Source organism: Bombina bombina, unplaced genomic scaffold (assembly GCF_027579735.1).
Source record: "Bombina bombina isolate aBomBom1 unplaced genomic scaffold, aBomBom1.pri scaffold_2001, whole genome shotgun sequence".
Lineage (NCBI taxonomy): Eukaryota > Metazoa > Chordata > Amphibia > Anura > Bombinatoridae > Bombina > Bombina bombina.
The window spans coordinates 14079-32389 of record NW_026512221.1 but is presented as its reverse complement, the minus strand read 5'-3'; the positions used below and the strand labels follow the sequence as shown (position 1 = coordinate 32389).

Sequence of the window (18311 nt, the reverse complement as noted above, 5' to 3'; positions counted from 1 at the left end):
ACCCCTAATCTGCCCCCCTCAACGTCGCCGACACCTACCTACACTTATTAACCCCTAATCTGCCGAGCGGACCTGAGCGCTACTATAATAAAGTTATTAGCCCCTAATCTGCCTCACTAACCCTATCATAAATAGTATTAACCCCTAATCTGCCCTCCCTAACATCGCCGACACCTAACTTCAATTATTAACCCCTAATCTTCCGATCGGAGCTCACCGCTATTCTAATAAATGTATTAACCCCTAAAGCTAAGTCTAACCCTAACACTAACACCCCCCTAACTTAAATATAATTTACATCTAACGAAATAAATTAACTCTTATTAAATAAATGATTCCTATTTAAAGCTAAATACTTACCTGTAAAATAAACCCTAATATAGCTACAATATAAATTATAATTATATTATAGCTATTTTAGGATTAATATTTATTTTACAGGCAACTTGGTATTTATTTTAACTAGGTACAATAGCTATTAAATAGTTAAGAACTATTTAATAGTTACCTAGTTAAAATAATAACAAATTTACCTGTAAAATAAATCCTAACCTAAGATATAATTAAACCTAACACTACCCTATCAATAAAATAATTAAATAAACTACCTACAATTACCTACAATTAACCTAACACTACACTATCAATAAATTAAATAAACACAATTGCTACAAATAAATACAATTAAATAAACTAGCTAAAGTACAAAAAATAAAAAAGAACTAAGTTACAGAAAATAAAAAAATATTTACAAACATAAGAAAAATATTACAACAATGTTAAACTAATTACACCTACTCTAAGCCCCCTAATAAAATAACAAAGCCCCCCAAAATAAAAAATTCCCTACCCTATTCTAAATTAAAAAAGTTACAAGCTCTTTTACCTTACCAGCCCTGAACAGGGCCCTTTGCGGGGCATGCCCCAAGAAGTTCAGCTCTTTTGCCTGTAAAAAAAAACATACAATACCCCCCCCCAACATTACAACCCACCACCCACATACCCCTAATCTAACCCAAACCCCCCTTAAATAAACCTAACACTAAGCCCCTGAAGATCTTCCTACCTTGTCTTCACCATCCAGGTATCACCGATCGGTCCTGGCTCCGATATCTTCATCCAACCCAAGCGGGGGCTAGACATCCACTGAAGAAGTCCAGAAGAGGGTCCAAAGTCTTCCTCCTATCCGGCAAGAAGAGGACATCCGGACCGGCAAACATCTTCTCCAAGCGGCATCTTCGATCTTCTTGCATCCGGTGCGGAGCGGGTCCATCTTGAAGCAGGCGACGCGGATCCATCCTCTTCTTCCGTTGTCTCCCGACGAATGACGGTTCCTTTAAGGGACGTCATCCAAGATGGCGTCCCTTGAATTCCGATTGGCTGATAGAATCCTATCAGCCAATCGGAATTAAGGTAGGAAAATTCTGATTGGCTGATGGAATCAGCCAATCAGAATCAAGTTCAATCCTATTGGCTGATCCAATCAGCCAATCAGATTGAGCTCGCATTCTGTTGGCTGTTCCGATCAGCCAATAGAATGCGAGCTCAATCTGATTGGCTGATTGGATCAGCCAATCGGATTGAACTTGATTCTGATTGGCTGATTCCATCAGCCAATCAGAAAATTCCTACCTTAATTCCGATTGGCTGATAGAATCCTATCAGCCAATCGGAATTCGAGGGACGCCATCTTGGATGACGTCATTTAAAGGAACCGTCATTCGTCGTTCAGTCGTCGGTCCGGATGGATGTTCCGCGCTGGGGGTCTTCAGGATCCTGCCGCTTCGCTCCGGATGGAAGAAGATCGAAGATGCCGCTTGGAGAAGATGTTTGCCGGTCCGGATGTCCTCTTCTTGCCGGATAGGAGGAAGACTTTGGACCCTCTTCTGGACTTCTTCAGTGGATGTCTAGCCCCCGCTTGGGTTGGATGAAGATATCGGAGCCAGGACCGATCGGTGATACCTGGATGGTGAAGACAAGGTAGGAAGATCTTCAGGGGCTTAGTGTTAGGTTTATTTAAGGGGGGTTTGGGTTAGATTAGGGGTATGTGGGTGGTGGGTTGTAATGTTGGGGGGGGGGGTATTGTATGTTTTTTTTTACAGGCAAAAGAGCTGAACTTCTTGGGGCATGCCCCGCAAAGGGCCCTGTTCAGGGCTGGTAAGGTAAAAGAGCTTGTAACTTTTTTAATTTAGAATAGGGTAGGGAATTTTTTTATTTTGGGGGGCTTTGTTATTTTATTAGGGGGCTTAGAGTAGGTGTAATTAGTTTAACATTGTTGTAATATTTTTCTTATGTTTGTAAATATTTTTTTATTTTCTGTAACTTAGTTCTTTTTTATTTTTTGTACTTTAGCTAGTTTATTTAATTGTATTTATTTGTAGCAATTGTGTTTAATTAATTTATTGATAGTGTAGTGTTAGGTTAATTGTAGGTAATTGTAGGTAGTTTATTTAATTATTTTATTGATAGGGTAGTGTTAGGTTTAATTATATCTTAGGTTAGGATTTATTTTACAGGTAAATTTGTTATTATTTTAACTAGGTAACTATTAAATAGTTCTTAACTATTTAATAGCTATTGTACCTAGTTAAAATAAATACCAAGTTGCCTGTAAAATAAATATTAATCCTAAAATAGCTATAATATAATTATAATTTATATTGTAGCTATATTAGGGTTTATTTTACAGGTAAGTATTTAGCTTTAAATAGGATTAATTTATTTAATAAGAGTTAATTTATTTCGTTAGATGTAAATTATATTTAAGTTAGGGGGGTGTTAGTGTTAGGGTTAGACTTAGCTTTAGGGGTTAATACATTTATTAGAATAGCGGTGAGCTCCGATCGGAAGATTAGGGGTTAATAATTGAAGTTAGGTGTCGGCGATGTTAGGGAGGGCAGATTAGGGGTTAATACTATTTATGATAGGGTTAGTGAGGCGGATTAGGGGTTAATAACTTTATTATAGTAGCGCTCAGGTCCGCTCGGCAGATTAGGGGTTAATAAGTGTAGGTAGGTGTCGGCGACGTTGTGGGGGGCAGATTAGGGGTTAATAAATATAACATAGGGGTCGGCGATGTTAGGGCAGCAGATTAGGGGTACATAGGGATAACGTAGGTTGCGGCGTTTTACGGAGCGGCAGATTAGGGGTTAAAAGTGTAATGCAGGGGTCAGCGATAGCGGGGGCGGCAGATTAGGGGTTAATAAGTGTAAGGCTAGGGGTGTTTAGACTCGGGGTACATGTTAGAGTGTTAGGTGCAGACGTAGGAAGTGTTTTCCCATAGGAAACAATGGGGCTGCGTTAGGAGCTGAACGCTGCTTTTTTGCAGGTGTTAGGTTTTTTTTCAGCTCAAACAGCCCCATTGTTTCCTATGGGGGAATCGTGCACGAGCACGTTTTTGATGCCGGCCGCGTCCGTAAGCAACTCTGGTATCGAGAGTTGCATTTGCGGTAAAAATGCCCTACGCTCCTTTTTTGGAGCCTAACGCAGCATTTGTTTTAACTCTCGATACCAGAGTTAATTTTATGGTGCGGCCAGAAAAAAGCCCGCGGAGCGTTAACAGCCCTTTTACCGCCGAACTCTAAATCTAGGCCATAGTCACTTATGAACTGTGTGGTTAGACTTTATCTTTAGTATAATGGTTATTATACCAACTATATACGAGTCTAGATCCATCCTTATTGTTAAAAGGAGATTTTGATAATCCTTATATACCACAAGTGTACATTGTGAGTGGTAATTAATCCAGGTACTACCTTTCTATATATAATCTTTTTTATTTACTACCACTCTATACACAATCTTGATAATATATATCAGGAAGATAGTAGGTCACATATATATCACTAAAATACTCCTTTATATACACCTATGTGTGGATTTAGCTTTAACTGAACACATCATCATACTTCTTGGAGTATGTTACGGTTACCCTTAGTCTCGCTGAGAGATGGACCGCTTAGTAGCCTGGATCCCTATTGCTAAAGAGGGGAGAAGCTGCTTTCCATAGTATTCTATATGAGTCTCGCAAATATAGAATAATCTCCCTGAGCTGTAGTACAGCTAGGATACCCTTCTGCCCACAAAAACGAGTCAACGCTGCGATTGAGGGTCAAACAAGAACTCAGCACTGGGATGCCCAGCCTGCTTTTTATTAAGGTTACATGCACACAGGGCACTCCCAGGGGGAGAGGGGGGGGAAGCACAAAATCCCCCATCACACATTTAGATAGAGAGCACTGTCCTTTGACAGGCCACAATAGGATTACAGTACTTAAGATAACAAGTTTACAAGTTCATCTTATCAATTAGCAGTCTGGCTCCAGAGGTGATTAGACAATGGGATTGGTTATCCCTAAACTTAGAGCTGAGGCCAGCAAAAATGTGTATTTAGGCAATAGTTTCTAAAAGCTGAAAAAAAAAGAGTTAACTCTTTATGAAATGATACTTGTTACGGTTTTCTTGGAGCCCTTCTTAGGCGCTGGCTTGCTGGTTCAGGCATTGCTGCTGGGAAATAAGCTCTTCACAACAAAATAACTAATGCTTCTGTAACAGAGTATATTCGAGTGAGTACCTAGCAGGTAATGCAACTGGCATTGAAGTCAGGATACTAGTTCTGTAACAACACGTAATATTAGAATTTAGCATTATAGAGCAACCATAATTGGTTACTATTTAGATCACAGTAATTGGTAATCTATAGAGGCCGAATTATTATAATTTGTGATCTATTATATAACTCATCACATTGATCCAGGTATCGGAGCGTATTTTAATTGTGTGTTTATTAACCAAACAACTTTGGTTTTTTATGCTTTAAACTTAATAAAGCTTATATTTTAAAATCCTGTTAGGAATTTATGTTCCTTAGTTAGGGCCTAGAGTGCTTAAATTGCATACTTTGGGAATTTTGGTATTTCTTATACCATCCTTCCTCTGTGCTTATATTTATACTTATGCAAGAGCACCATTTCCTCTAGACAATTGGAATACTCAAAATAATATATTTCCTGACAATAAGATTATTAGAGGAAAAGCCCATGTAGTGCCACTGTTCGCTTGGGGTATTTGAGTATATGGTGTACACCTGACATCACTGGCTGTACACAGTATATGGTATAAACCTGACATCACCTGACATCACTGCCTGTACACAGTATATAGTATACACCTGACATCACTGGCTGTGCACAGTATATGGTATACACCTGACATCACTGGCTGTACACAGTATATGGTATACACCTGACATCACTGGCTGTGCACAGTGTATGGTATACACCTGACATCACTGGCTGTGCACAGTATATGGTATACACCTGACATCACTGGCTGTGCACAGTATATGGTATACACCTGACATCACTGGCTGTACACAGTATATTGTGTACTCTTGAGTACTATTACAGCCAGTGATGTCTAGCTGCTGGGAAGAGGGTTCTGCACATATTCTACACCTGGCTAAGGAGCGTAGGAAAAACAAGAGCTTTGTATAGTATTGTGGACAATGTTAAAGTGGTACAGAATATGGCTAGACATTTAACTATTTCACACAAAAAAAAAAATACTGGGGCATCACTGGCTGTGCACAGTATATGGCATACACCTGACATCACTGGCTGTGCACAGTGTATGGCATACACCTGACATAAAAAGAAAAAACAGAAGCGCCACATGGCCCAATATTGTTTGGTCCAATTTTGTAGATCTTGAGATAAATAAACAGACTCACATTTAGAAGAGCACCTCAGTTAGTGCTAGAGGGGCAGTCTGGGATCTATTCGGTCACCCAGAAGACCAACTTCCAGCACAGGAACTGATCTCTATGTGGACAGAAAAGAGACACAAGTGCCTATATGGCCTAGTATTGTTGGTACAAGTGAACAAACTCAGATAATGATAAGAGTGGTACTCACAATATGTCAAGCACCTCTATTTCATCAGGAGCCTGATGCCTGATGAAACAGCCATTGGCTGAGAAACGCGTTGCCTGTTATTGTACTCTTTTTTAATAAAGCCCATTTTAGTATTTGAACACTTGCTGCTCTCTTTTTTGGAATTTTTTCCACCTGTTTTATCTGAGGATATCCATTACTTTGACCATCCTGGGATCCTGTGAACCATCAAATTTCTCCTGGATGCCTTGCCATAAGTCTGTTGGGTGACCGCTTGATCCCTTCATGCTCCTATAGCATCAATAGAGGTGCTTGACATATTGTGAGTACCACTCTCATCATTATCTGAGTTTGTTCACTTGTACCAACAATACTAGGCCATATAGGCACTTGTGTCTCTTTTCTGTCCACATAGAGATCAGTTCCTGTGCTGGAAGTTGGTCTTCTGGGTGACCGAATAGATCCCAGACTGCCCCTATAGCACTAACTGAGGTGCTCTTCTAAATGTGAGTCTGTTTATTTATCTCAAGATCTACAAAATTGGACCAAACAATATTGGGCCATGTGGCGCTTCTGTTTTTTCTTTTTATAGATTGCCGTCCCTGGATCCTGGCCTGGATCTTCACAGATAGCTGCCTATATTCCTCTCCAAAGACTTTAATACAACTATATTGCCTCTTGACCTAAGGCATGGTTACACACTTATAATATTTATTTAATTAATTGTTATATTTCTCAACTATTTAACGTTATTATTTTTATTGCACATTTGTTTTTGAGATATATCTATATTGTGTACTTTTGTGTGCGTTTATATGGGTGTATATATGTATATATATATGTATACATACAGACGCTGACTATTGACCTCACCAGTGTTATTAGTGTCAAATGTGATTAGTTATCATTCACAAACTATTAGTAACTAATATCATTTTTATACTCACTTATTCACTACACATTTATATTTATTGCTATAACTCTTGACACACTAGAAGACTTCTGTCTTCATTGTATTTCAGTTATCACTTAGTTTTAGTTTTCGCTAATAGGGCGCCCCCTCACTTTTTTGTTATACACCTGACATCACTGGCTGTGCACAGTATATGGCATACACCTGACATCACTGGCTGTGCACAGTATATGGTGTACACCTGACATCACTGGCATAGCACAGAATATGCTATACACCTGACCTCACTGGCTGTGCACAGAATATGGTGTACACCTGACATCACTGGCTGTGCACAGTATATGGTATACACCTGACATCACTCGCTGTGCACAGTATATGGTGTACACCTGACATCACTCGCTGTGCACAGTATATGGTATACACCTGACATCACTTGCTGTGCACAGTATATGGTATACACCTGACATCACTGGCTGTACACAGTATATGGTATACACCGGACATCACTGGCTGTGCACAGTATATGGTATACACCTGACATCACTGGCTGTACACAGTATATAAGATACACCTGACATCACTGGCTGTACACAGTATATAGTGTATACCTGATATCACTGGTTGTGCACATTATATGGTATACACCAGACGTCACTGGCTGTACATAGTATATAGTATACACCTGACATCACTGGCTGTGCACAGTATATGGTGTACACCTGACATCACTGGCTGTACACAGTATATAGTATACACCTGACATCACTGGCTGTACACAGTATATGGTATACACCTGACATCACTGGCTGTGTACAGTATATGATGTACACCGGACATCACTGGCTGTGCACAGTATATGGTGTACACCTGACATCACTGGCTGTGCACAGTATATGGTATACACCTGACATCACTGGCTGTGCACAGTATATGGTATACACCTGACATCACTGGCTGTGCACAGAATATAGTATACACCTGACATCACTGGCTGTGCACAGTATATGGTATACACCTGACATCACTGGCTGTACACAGTATATGGTATACACCTGACATCACTGGCTGTGCACAGTATATGGTGTACATCTGACATCACTGGCTGTGCACAGTATATGGTATACACCTGACATCACTGGCTGTGCACAGTATATGGTATACACCTGACATCACTGGCTGTGCACAGAATATAGTATACACCTGACATCACTGGCTGTGCACAGTATATGGTATACACCTGACATCACTGGCTGTACACAGTATATGGTATACACCTGACATCACTGGCTGTACACAGTATATGGTATACACCTGACATCACTGGCTGTATACAGTATATGGTATACACCTGACATCACTGGCTGTGCACAGTATATGGTATACACCTGACATCACTGGCTGTGCACAGTATATGGTATACACCTGACATCACTGGCTGTGCACAGTATATGGTATACACCTGACATCACTGGCTGTGCACAGTATATGGTATACACCTGACATCACTGGCTGTGCACAGTATATGGTATACACCTGACATCACTGGCTGTGCACAGTATATGGTATACACCTGACATCACTGGCTGTGCACAGTATATGGTATACACCTGACATCACTGGCTGTGCACAGTATATGGTATACACCTGACATCATTGGCTGTGCACAGTATATGGTATACACCTGACATTACTTTCTGTGCACAGTATATGGTATACACCTGACATCACTGGCTGTACCCAGTATATTGTGTACTCTTGAGTACTATTACAGCCAGTGATATCTAGCTGCTGGTAAGAGGGTTCTGCACATATTCTACACCTGGCTAAGGAGCATTGGAAAAATAAGAGTTTTGTATAGTAGCATTACACAGCTTATAACAGGAAGTCAAAATACAGGCAAGTTCACTGCCTTTTTTACAACTTTAGTCTGGGCAGCAAAGATATTAATATCATCTCTCATTTCACATCTCGTGAAGTTTGTCCATTTATAGAGTGATTTAGACATGCAACCCAGATATTATTTATTATTATTAATAGTGCCTAAACTGGCTCTTAAATTGCCTTTCAATTACACAGTAATCAGGCAGTCAGTTTACCTTGCTGGCTTCAAAACAATCTCTGCCAGAGTGGATATGATTCCTCAATACCAGAAAAGTGTGTACCAGATTTCAGGGAAGAATAAATTAGGAAAAACTACCCACAAACTGCACAGCCTTTACTAACTAATCATTAAATGTTAATTAGAAATGTATTACAATTGGGGCCCTGCACTGACTGTGACTGATTTTTTTTTCACTTTCACCTTAGAGGGAACGGTGCCAAGTGGCCACTAATAAAATGTAATAAAATGTAAAAAAAAAAAAAACTAAGACGATTGTCTAGCTTACCTTATTGCAAGCGCAGGGCCTGATCACGTGACTGAAGTAATGATGTCGCGTATCCGGACCGTTAGCACCACCTCTCTGCTCACTCGCACTGTATGTCGCACAGGCTGAACTGTGCGATTAAGACAGTATAGGGATGGGCTGGAGGCTGGGAGCAGGCTGCAGGCAAATCTTAATGAGCAATATATATGACAGGCATCAGGCTATAACCGCACGTGCGGTTGAATAAATTAAAAACAAGTTACAAAATTTTTTTTTATTTCAAATAAAACAAAAAAGCTTTGGCTTTTAATTGTTTGGGCTAGAAAATAAATATAATTTTTCCAATAGGAGGGCTATTGGAAAAATTATATTTTATTCAGATTTTTTTTTCTCTTCATTTGGGCTGGGGGTTCACGTGCGGCTGTGCACGAATAGAGGAGCCACCACTGTATTGAACTATGTTTAGTGACTAAAGTTTCCCTTTAATAATTAATAAAGTATATAGAATGATATAGCATCCTCTGGGTGAGTTTCATCTTAGTCAATGTGGTTGACTCAAATGAGTATTCTTCATTCTTATTGAAAAGTATTTAAACTTTTAGCTAATAATGCCCCTTATACAAAGGGATGGACAAATACTGTACCCAATGCTATACCTCCAATGCACACATGAACTATTGCACAATAATACCTCTTGTAATGCAGAGACTGTCAGTCACCCTGAACAAATTGGGTTATTTATCTCCACCACCTTTTATGGCCACTACTTCTTTACTTGTGGGGTACAGGCTCTCTTAAAGTGAATGTAAACTTTAATGAATCAGTGCCCGGTTTTTAATATACTATTAAAAATAGGGGCACTTTCATTCATGAACGTTTACATTGCAGCTTTTTTTTAAAATACTTAGCTTTTTCTGCAGCAAAGCCGGAAAAGCGATCCCCGGCCCGCAGCTCCTCTGTACTTATGTCAGCAATGACGAATCCGGCTTCCTCCAATCATGGCGTGCACCCCAGAGCAAACATTTCCTGAGGCCACACCGTGATTGGTCGAAGCAAAGTATTTAAAAAAATACGCTATAATCTAAACTTTTATCAATGAAAGTGCCCCTGTTTTTAATAGTATTTTTAAAAACTGGGCAACTGATTCATTAAAGTTTACATTCACTTTAAGCAAGCCTGCCCTGCAAAGGCTCTAAAACAGCATACACTGCTTAGTACATGGATATCCATGGTGTCCTAGATAATCTAAATGTTCTTCTAACTCTTCAGCATGAAAAGCTCATACAAATCTATTGTTATATAATTGAATTGATTTACTAAATCACAAGCAGCTGTAATATCTTGCTAAAAACGCTTATTAATATAATACAGGAATTGTAGAGAATTTTCTCATACTTACCTAGTATACTCATTTTTTTTTGTACTTTAGGGATGATATCCTGAAAGCTGAGGAAAAGAGTTGGCAGTGTGCCCTGAACCATCTGATGTTTCTGCCCCCCTTAATAAGGCAGGCAAAGAAGATGAGAAAACTAAACCTTCTTCCAAAAAGGATGAGCCATTTAACACCTTAAGGACCAGCGACGTACCCTGTATGTCACTGGCCATTTTTTGGGACTTGATTGTTTTATAGCGCGGTCTTGCCACCAGCGTTGAGACAGCTCTATTCCACAAAGCCTGCTGGAGGGAGGGCATTAATAGCGTGTTCTTGCTAGACTTGTGCTATTATGTCCAGAAAAAACCCTTAACGACCAGTGACATACAGGGTACATTGTGGTCATTAAGGGGTTAAGTAGGTCCTATGCTGTTTATTACATATACATTTTATTTGTGTTTATAGAGAAAATATGCAAGACTGTCATGGCATTTATTTCTCAAAAATGGATCATTAAAACAATATCACAGTTTGCAAACTATAATAAACCTGTTTGAAACAAAAATATACATATTTTCTTTTTTTAGGATTGCCATCCGCAAAGTTGAGTTAAGGATGCAAGAGAGTTTCCTGCTTAATCTTAACTTGAACTCAACTAATCGGATACCCAAGGTTTGAAATTTTTTTTTAAATTAAGTGTCCCATATGAATCAAAATTTTATTTTTGACTAGACTTTACCTTTAACACAAACAGCATGGAAAATTATACAATCCATGGTTGGCAATATAAAAAAAACTGTTTGAGTAGTTGTCCTTATATTAGTGAATTAGCTTAATTGCTAAATATAGGAATTGGACAGGGAATATTCTCAAAGGCCATTTTAATCCTTTAGTTGATTTATCCACTTTTTTATTTGAGTGTAACCACATTTTCTAAAAGGGACATGAAACCCAATTTTTTTCCATGATTCAGATAGATTCATTTTAAACAATTTCCAATTTACTTCTATTATACATTTTTGCTTCATTCTCTTGGTATCCTTTCTTGAAAAAGCAGCAATGCACTACTGGGAGCTAGCTGAACACATTGGTGAGCCAAAAGTAAGAGGTATATATGTGCAGCCAAAAATTAATAACTAGCTCCCAACTCATGAGCCTACCTATGCATGCTTTTCAAAAAAGGATAACAAGATAACTAAGCAAATTAGATAATAGAAATAAAATAGAAAGTTTTTTTAAATTTGGATGCTCTAAATGAAAGAAAAAAAAGTGTGCATACATAAAGGGACATTAAACAAACAATTTACATTGTAGTTACCTTTAAAGTTCTTAAATGTATTTCATATGGGGTCAGTTTGTCTTGCCACGTACATTAGAACAAACGTGTACCTAAATGGATACTGAGCCCAAATCGTTTCTTTCATGATTCAGATAGAGCATGTGATTTATTGGTGGGTGAATTTATCCACCAATCAGCAAGAACAACCAATCAGCAAGAACAACACAGGAGTAAATTAGAAAGTTGATTCAAATTGCATTCTCTATCTGAATCACAAAAGAAAAAATGTGGGTTCAGTGTCCCTTTAAGCAACTTTCTAATTTACTCCTATTATCAATTTTTCTTTGTTCTCTTAATATCTTTATTTGAAAAAGCAGGAATGTAAGCTTACGAGCCGGCCCATTATTGGTTCAGAACCCTGGATATCTCTTGCTGATTGGTGTCTGCATTTAGCCACCAATCAGCAAGCAGTACCCAGGTGCTGAACCAAAGATGAGCCGGCTCATATGTTTACATTCCTGCTTTTTTAATTAAAGATACTAAGAGAACAAGGAAAAGTTGATAATAGGTGTAAATTAGAAAGTTGCTTAAAATTGCATGCTCTATCTGAATCATGAAAGAAAAAAATTTGGGTTCAGTGTCCCTTTAAAACATATGTATTATCGTATAATCTAAAAACTATAAAGCAGATAATGAAACAGCAGATATTTCTTTTCATTTTAGGACTGACTCCCACAATGCTAAGGAAAAGAGGCAGAAGACTATCCCAAGCAGTGACAACTATTCTTCTACTAATGTTCCTGCTCCCCTTGATAAGACAATAGATAAAAAAAATAGAACAACCCAAGGTTTCTTCCAAACAGAATCTCACTAACACTCATAACATCATGATGGGAAATGATTGTCACAACAATCTGAGGACCACTGAGACTGATAACAGCCTTGAAGCCCTGCAGGTCCATATGCACAATTTATACCAACTCTTGTGTAATATTCTCTATAACCTTCATGTGCCAGTCAGTGGGATTATGAGTTCTGCATGAATATTAACTCAAGTAGATTCTTGCTAAGCACTTTATATAAAGATTGTAATCCAGAAGCGATACAAAGGGGACAAACCTGAAGTAGTTAGAGACAAATGATTATAATTATAAAAGTCTGCGGTTGGTTTAGGAGAGTCGGTTTATTCCATTCTATGCTAAGGAAAAACCTGATGTGTAATGTTACAGAATTAGGGCATGGATATTTGCTAGACTTTAGTATCCCACATGTTGTTCTCATATATTATTTGTGCATTAAGGAGACATGAAACCCAACATTTTTCTTTCATGTTACAAATAGAGGATACAATTTTAATCAACATGCCAATGTATTTCTATTATCTAATTTGCTTCATTCTCTTGGTATGCTTTGTTGAAAAAGAAGAGCAATGCACATGAATGAGCCAATGACAAGAGGCATCTAAGTGCAGTCACCAATTAGCAGCTCCTGAGCCTAATTAGGTATGTATTTCAACAAAGAATATCAAGAGGATTAGACAAATTAGATAATGGAAGTAAATTGAAAATTTGCATATAATTATATGCTCTCTCTGAATCATGAAAAAAAGAAAATTTATGCTTACCTGATAAATTTATTTCTTTTTTGACACAATGAGTCCACGGATCATCTTAATTACTAATGGGATATTCACCTCCTGGTCAGCAGGAGGAGGCAAAGATTACCACAGCAGAGCTGTTAAATAGCTCCTCCCTTCCCTCCCACTCCAGTCATTCGACCGAAGTTAGGAAGAGAAAGGAAAAGCCAAGGTGCAGAGGTGTCTGAAGTTTAAAATAACCCACAACCTGTGGGTGGGCGGGCCGTGGACTCATTGTGTCAAAAAAAGAAATACATTTATCAGGTAAGCATAAATTTTCTTTTCTTTTTTATGACATGATGAGTCCACGGATCATCTTAATTACTAATGGAATTCCATACCCAAGCTAGAGTACACAGATGATAGGGAGGGACAAGACAGGGAACCTAAACGGAAGGCACCACTGCTTGAAGAACCTTTCTCCCAAAAGCAGCCTTAGCCAAGGCAAAAGTGTCAAAACTGTAAAACTTTGAAACAATGTGAAGAGAAGACCAAGTTGCAGCTTTGCAAATCTGTTCCACAGAAGCTTCATTTTTGAATGCCCATGCAGAAGCAACAGCCCTTGTGGAATGACCCATGACCCTCTCGGAAGGCTGCTGTCCAGCAGTCTCATATGCAAAACGTATGATACTCCTCAACCAAAAAGAATATAGCCGTAGCTTTCTGACCCCTACGTTTTCCAGAAAAAACTACAAACAGAGAAGACTGATGAAAGTCTAGTCGCTTGTAAGTAAAACTTCAAAGCACGGACTATGTCCAAATTATGTAGAGGCGTCTCCTTCTGAGAAGAAGGATTAGGGCACAAAGAAGGTACAACAATCTTCTGATTAATGTTCCTATCAGAAACAACCTTAGGAAGAAATCCCAATTTAGTACGTAAAACTACCTTATCTGAATGGAAAATAAGATAAGGAGACTCATACTGCAATGCCGAGAGCTCTGACACTCTGCGAGCAGAAGAAATAGCAACAAGAAATAAAACTTTCCAAGATAACAACTTGATATCCAAGGAATGCATAGGCTCAAACGGAGTCCCTTGAAGAACTTTGAGAACTAACTTACTCCATGAGTAGCTCTTGGATTCATACCAATAGAGATATTTACTCCAAATCTTATGGTAAATCCTTCTAGTCACAAGCTTACGAGCCTGAACCATGGTCTCTATGACCGAATCAGAAAACCCCCCCTTAGATAAAATTAAGCATTCAATCTCCAAGCAGTCAGCTTCAGAGAAACTAGATTTGGGTGAAGCAAGGGCCCCTGAATCAGAAGGTCCTTCCTCAATGGGAGTCTCCAAGGTGGCAGAGATGCCATTTCCACCAGATCCACATACCAAATCCTGCGAGGCCAGACCGGAGCTATGAGGATCACCAAGGCCCTCTCCTGTTTGATTCGAGCAATTACCTGACGAAGAAGCGCAAATGGAGGAAATAGGTATGCTAGACTGAATGTCCAAGGGACCGCCAGAGCTTCTATCAGTTCCGCCTGGGGGTCCCTGGACCTCAACCCGTATCTCGGGAGCTTGGCATTTTGTCAAGATGCCATGAGATCTAACTCCGGCTGACCCCATTTGAGAATCAGGCCGGAGAATACTTCCGGATGGAGTTCCCACTCCTCCGGATGAAAGGTCTGCTTGCTCAGAAAGTCCGCCTCCTAGTTGTCCACCCCTGGGATCTGGATTGCCGACAGGTAGCAAGAATGGGTCTCCGCCCACTGAATTATCCTGGTTACCTCTGTCATCGCTAAGGAACGCCTCGTTCCTCCCTGATGATTGATGTAAGCCACTGAAGTTATGTTGTCCAACTGGAACCTGATAAACTGGGCCGAGGCTAACTGATGCCAGGCCAGAAGAGCATTGATGACCGCTCTCAGTTCCAGGATGTTTATAGGAAGAACAGACTCTGACTGAGTCCAAACTCCCTGAGCGTTTAGGGAGCCCTAGACAGCTCCCCACCCTAGAAGGCTGGCGTCTGTTGTCACAATCACCCAAGATGGTCTGCGAAAGCAGGTTCCCTAGGAGAGATGATCCAGAGACAACCACCATTGAAAAGAATCCCTTGTCTCCTGTTCCAGTTATTCGAGGGGACAAGTCTGCATAATTCCCGTTCCATTGCCTGAGCATGTTCAACTGCAGAGGTCTGAGATGGAAACGAGCAAACAGGATGATGTCCATTGCCTCAACCATCAGCCAATTAACTCCATACACTGAGCCACTGACAGCCGTGGAGTGGACTGAAGAACTAGACAAGTATCAATAAACTTTGATTTCTTTCATGTAATTAGCAAGAGTCCATGAGCTAGTGACGTATGGGATATACATTCCTACCAGGAGGGGCAAAGTTTCCCAAACCTTAAAATGCCTATAAATACACCCCTCACCACACCCACAATTCAGTTTTTACAAACTTTGCCTCCGATGGAGGTGGTGAAGTAAGTTTGTGCTAGATTCTACGTTGATATGCGCTCCGCAGCAAGTTGGAGCCCGGTTTTCCTCTCAGCGTGCAGTGAATGTCAGAGGGATGTGAGGAGAGTATTGCCTATTTGAATGCAGTGATCTCCTTCTACGGGGTCTATTTCATAGGTTCTCTGTTATCGGTCGTAGAGATTCATCTCTTACCTCCCTTTTCAGATCGACGATATACTCTTATATATACCATTACCTCTGCTGATTCTCGTTTCAGTACTGGTTTGGCTTTCTACAAACATGTAGATGAGTGTCCTGGGGTAAGTAAATCTTATTTTCTGTGACACTCTAAGCTATGGTTGGGCACTTTATTTATAAAGTTCTAAATATATGTATTCAAACATTTATTTGCCTTGACTCAGAATGTTCAACATTCCTTATTTTTCAGACAGTCAGTTTCATATTTGGGATAAATGCATTTGTTTCAATCATTTTTTCTTACCTTAAAAAATTTGACTTTTTCCCTGTGGGCTGTTAGGCTCGTGGGGGCAGAAAATGCTTCATTTTATTGCGTCATTCTTGGCGCGGACTTTTTTGGCGCAAAATTTTTTTTCTGTTTCCGGCGTCATACGTGTCGCCGGAAGTTGCGTCATTTTTTGACGTTTTTTTTGCGTCAAAGATGTCGGCGTTCCGGATGTGGCGTCATTTTTGGCGCCAAAAGCATTTAGGCACCAAATAATGTGGGCGTCTTTTTTGGCGCTAAAAAATATGGGCGTCATTTTTGTCTCCACATTATTTAAGTCTCATTATTTATTGCTTCTGGTTGCTAGAAGCTTGTTCACTGGCATTTTTTTCCCATTCCTGAAACTGTCATTTAAGGAATTTGATCAATTTTGCTTTATATGTTGTTTTTTTTTTTTTCTTTTACATATTGCAAGATGTTCCACGTTGCAACTGAGTCAGAAGATACTACAGGAAAATCACTGCACAGTGCTGGAGCTACCAAGCTAAGTGTATCTGCTATAAACTTTTGGTACTTTTGGTGTTTCTCCAGCTGTTATTTGTATTGCATGTCATGTCAAACTTATTAATGCAGATAAAATTTCCTTTAGTACTGTTACATTACCTGTTGCTGTTCCGTCAACATCTAATTTTCAGAGTGTTCCTGATAACATAAGAGATTTTATTTTTTAAATCCATTAAGAAGGCTATGTCTGTTATTTCTCCTTCTAGTATACATAAAAGTCTTTTAAAACTTCTCTTTTTTTCAGATGAATTTTTAAATGAACATCATCATTCTGATACTGATAATGGTTCTTCTGGTTCAGAGGTTTCTGTCTCAGAGGTTGATGCTGATAAATCTTTGTATTTGTTCAAGATGGAATTTATTCGTTCTTTACTTAAAGAAGTGTTATTTGCATTAGAAATAGAGGATTCTGGTCCTCTTGATACTAAATGTAAACGTTTAAATAAGGTTTTTAAATCTCCTGTAGTTATTCCAGAAGTGTTTTATCTCCCTGATGCTATTTCTGAAGTAATTTCCAGGGAATGGAATAATTTGGGTAATTTATTTACTCCTTCTAGACGTTTAAGCAAATTATATCCTGTGCCATCTGACAGATTAGAGTTTTTTGGGACAAAAATCCCTAAGGTTATGGGGCTGTCTCTACTCCTGCTAATGTACTACTATTCCTACGGCAGATAGTACTTAATTTAAGGATCCTTTAGATAGGAAAATTGAATCCTTTCTAAGAAAGCTTCCTTATGTTCAGGTAATCTTCTTAGACCTGCTATATTTTTAGCGGATGTTGCTGCAGCTTCAACTTTTTGGTTAGAAGCTTTAGCGCAACAAGTAACAGATCATAATTTTATAGCATTATTATTATTCTATAACATGCTAATAATTTTATTGGTGATACCATCTTTTGATATCATTAGAGTTGATGTCAGGTATATGTCTCTAGCTATTTTAGCTAGAAAAGCTTTATGGATTAAACTTGGAATGCTGACATGTCTTCTAAGTCAACTTTGCTTTCCCTTTCTTTCCAGGGTAAATAATAATTTTCGTTCCTTTCCTCACAACAAGGAACAAAAGCCTGATCCTTCATCCTCAGGAGCGGTATCAGTTTGGAAACTATTTCCAGTTTGGAATATATCCAAGCCTTATAGAAACCTATAGCCAGCTCCTAAGTACCTATGAAGGTGCGGCCCTTATTCCAGCTCAGCTGGTATGGGGCAGATTACGTTTTCTTCAAAGAAATTTGTATCAATTCCGTTCTTAATCTCTGGTTTCAGAAACATTGTTTCAGAAAGGTACAGAATTGGCTTCAGTTAAGGCCTCCTGCTAAGAGATTCTTTTCTTTCCCGTGTCCCAGTTAACACAGCAAAGGCTCAGCATTTCTGAAATGTGTTTCAGATCTAGAGTTGGCTGGAGTATTTATGCC

General features: G+C 39.1%; 1 long non-coding RNA gene across 2 annotated transcripts in view; it reads left to right on the top strand.

The window, feature by feature from the left end:
- LOC128644179 (uncharacterized) overlaps positions 1–18311 on the top strand; it is a 36053-nt gene that overhangs the window by 11674 nt on the left and 6068 nt on the right. Inside the window, exons 3-4 of one of the 2 annotated variants that reach the window (XR_008399945.1) lie at positions 11136–11220; positions 12551–12756. This is a non-coding gene — a long non-coding RNA (uncharacterized LOC128644179). Of the gene's footprint in view, positions 1–11135; positions 11221–12550; positions 12757–18311 lie in introns of those variants that run through there. The other variant, XR_008399944.1, reaches the window with a different exon arrangement.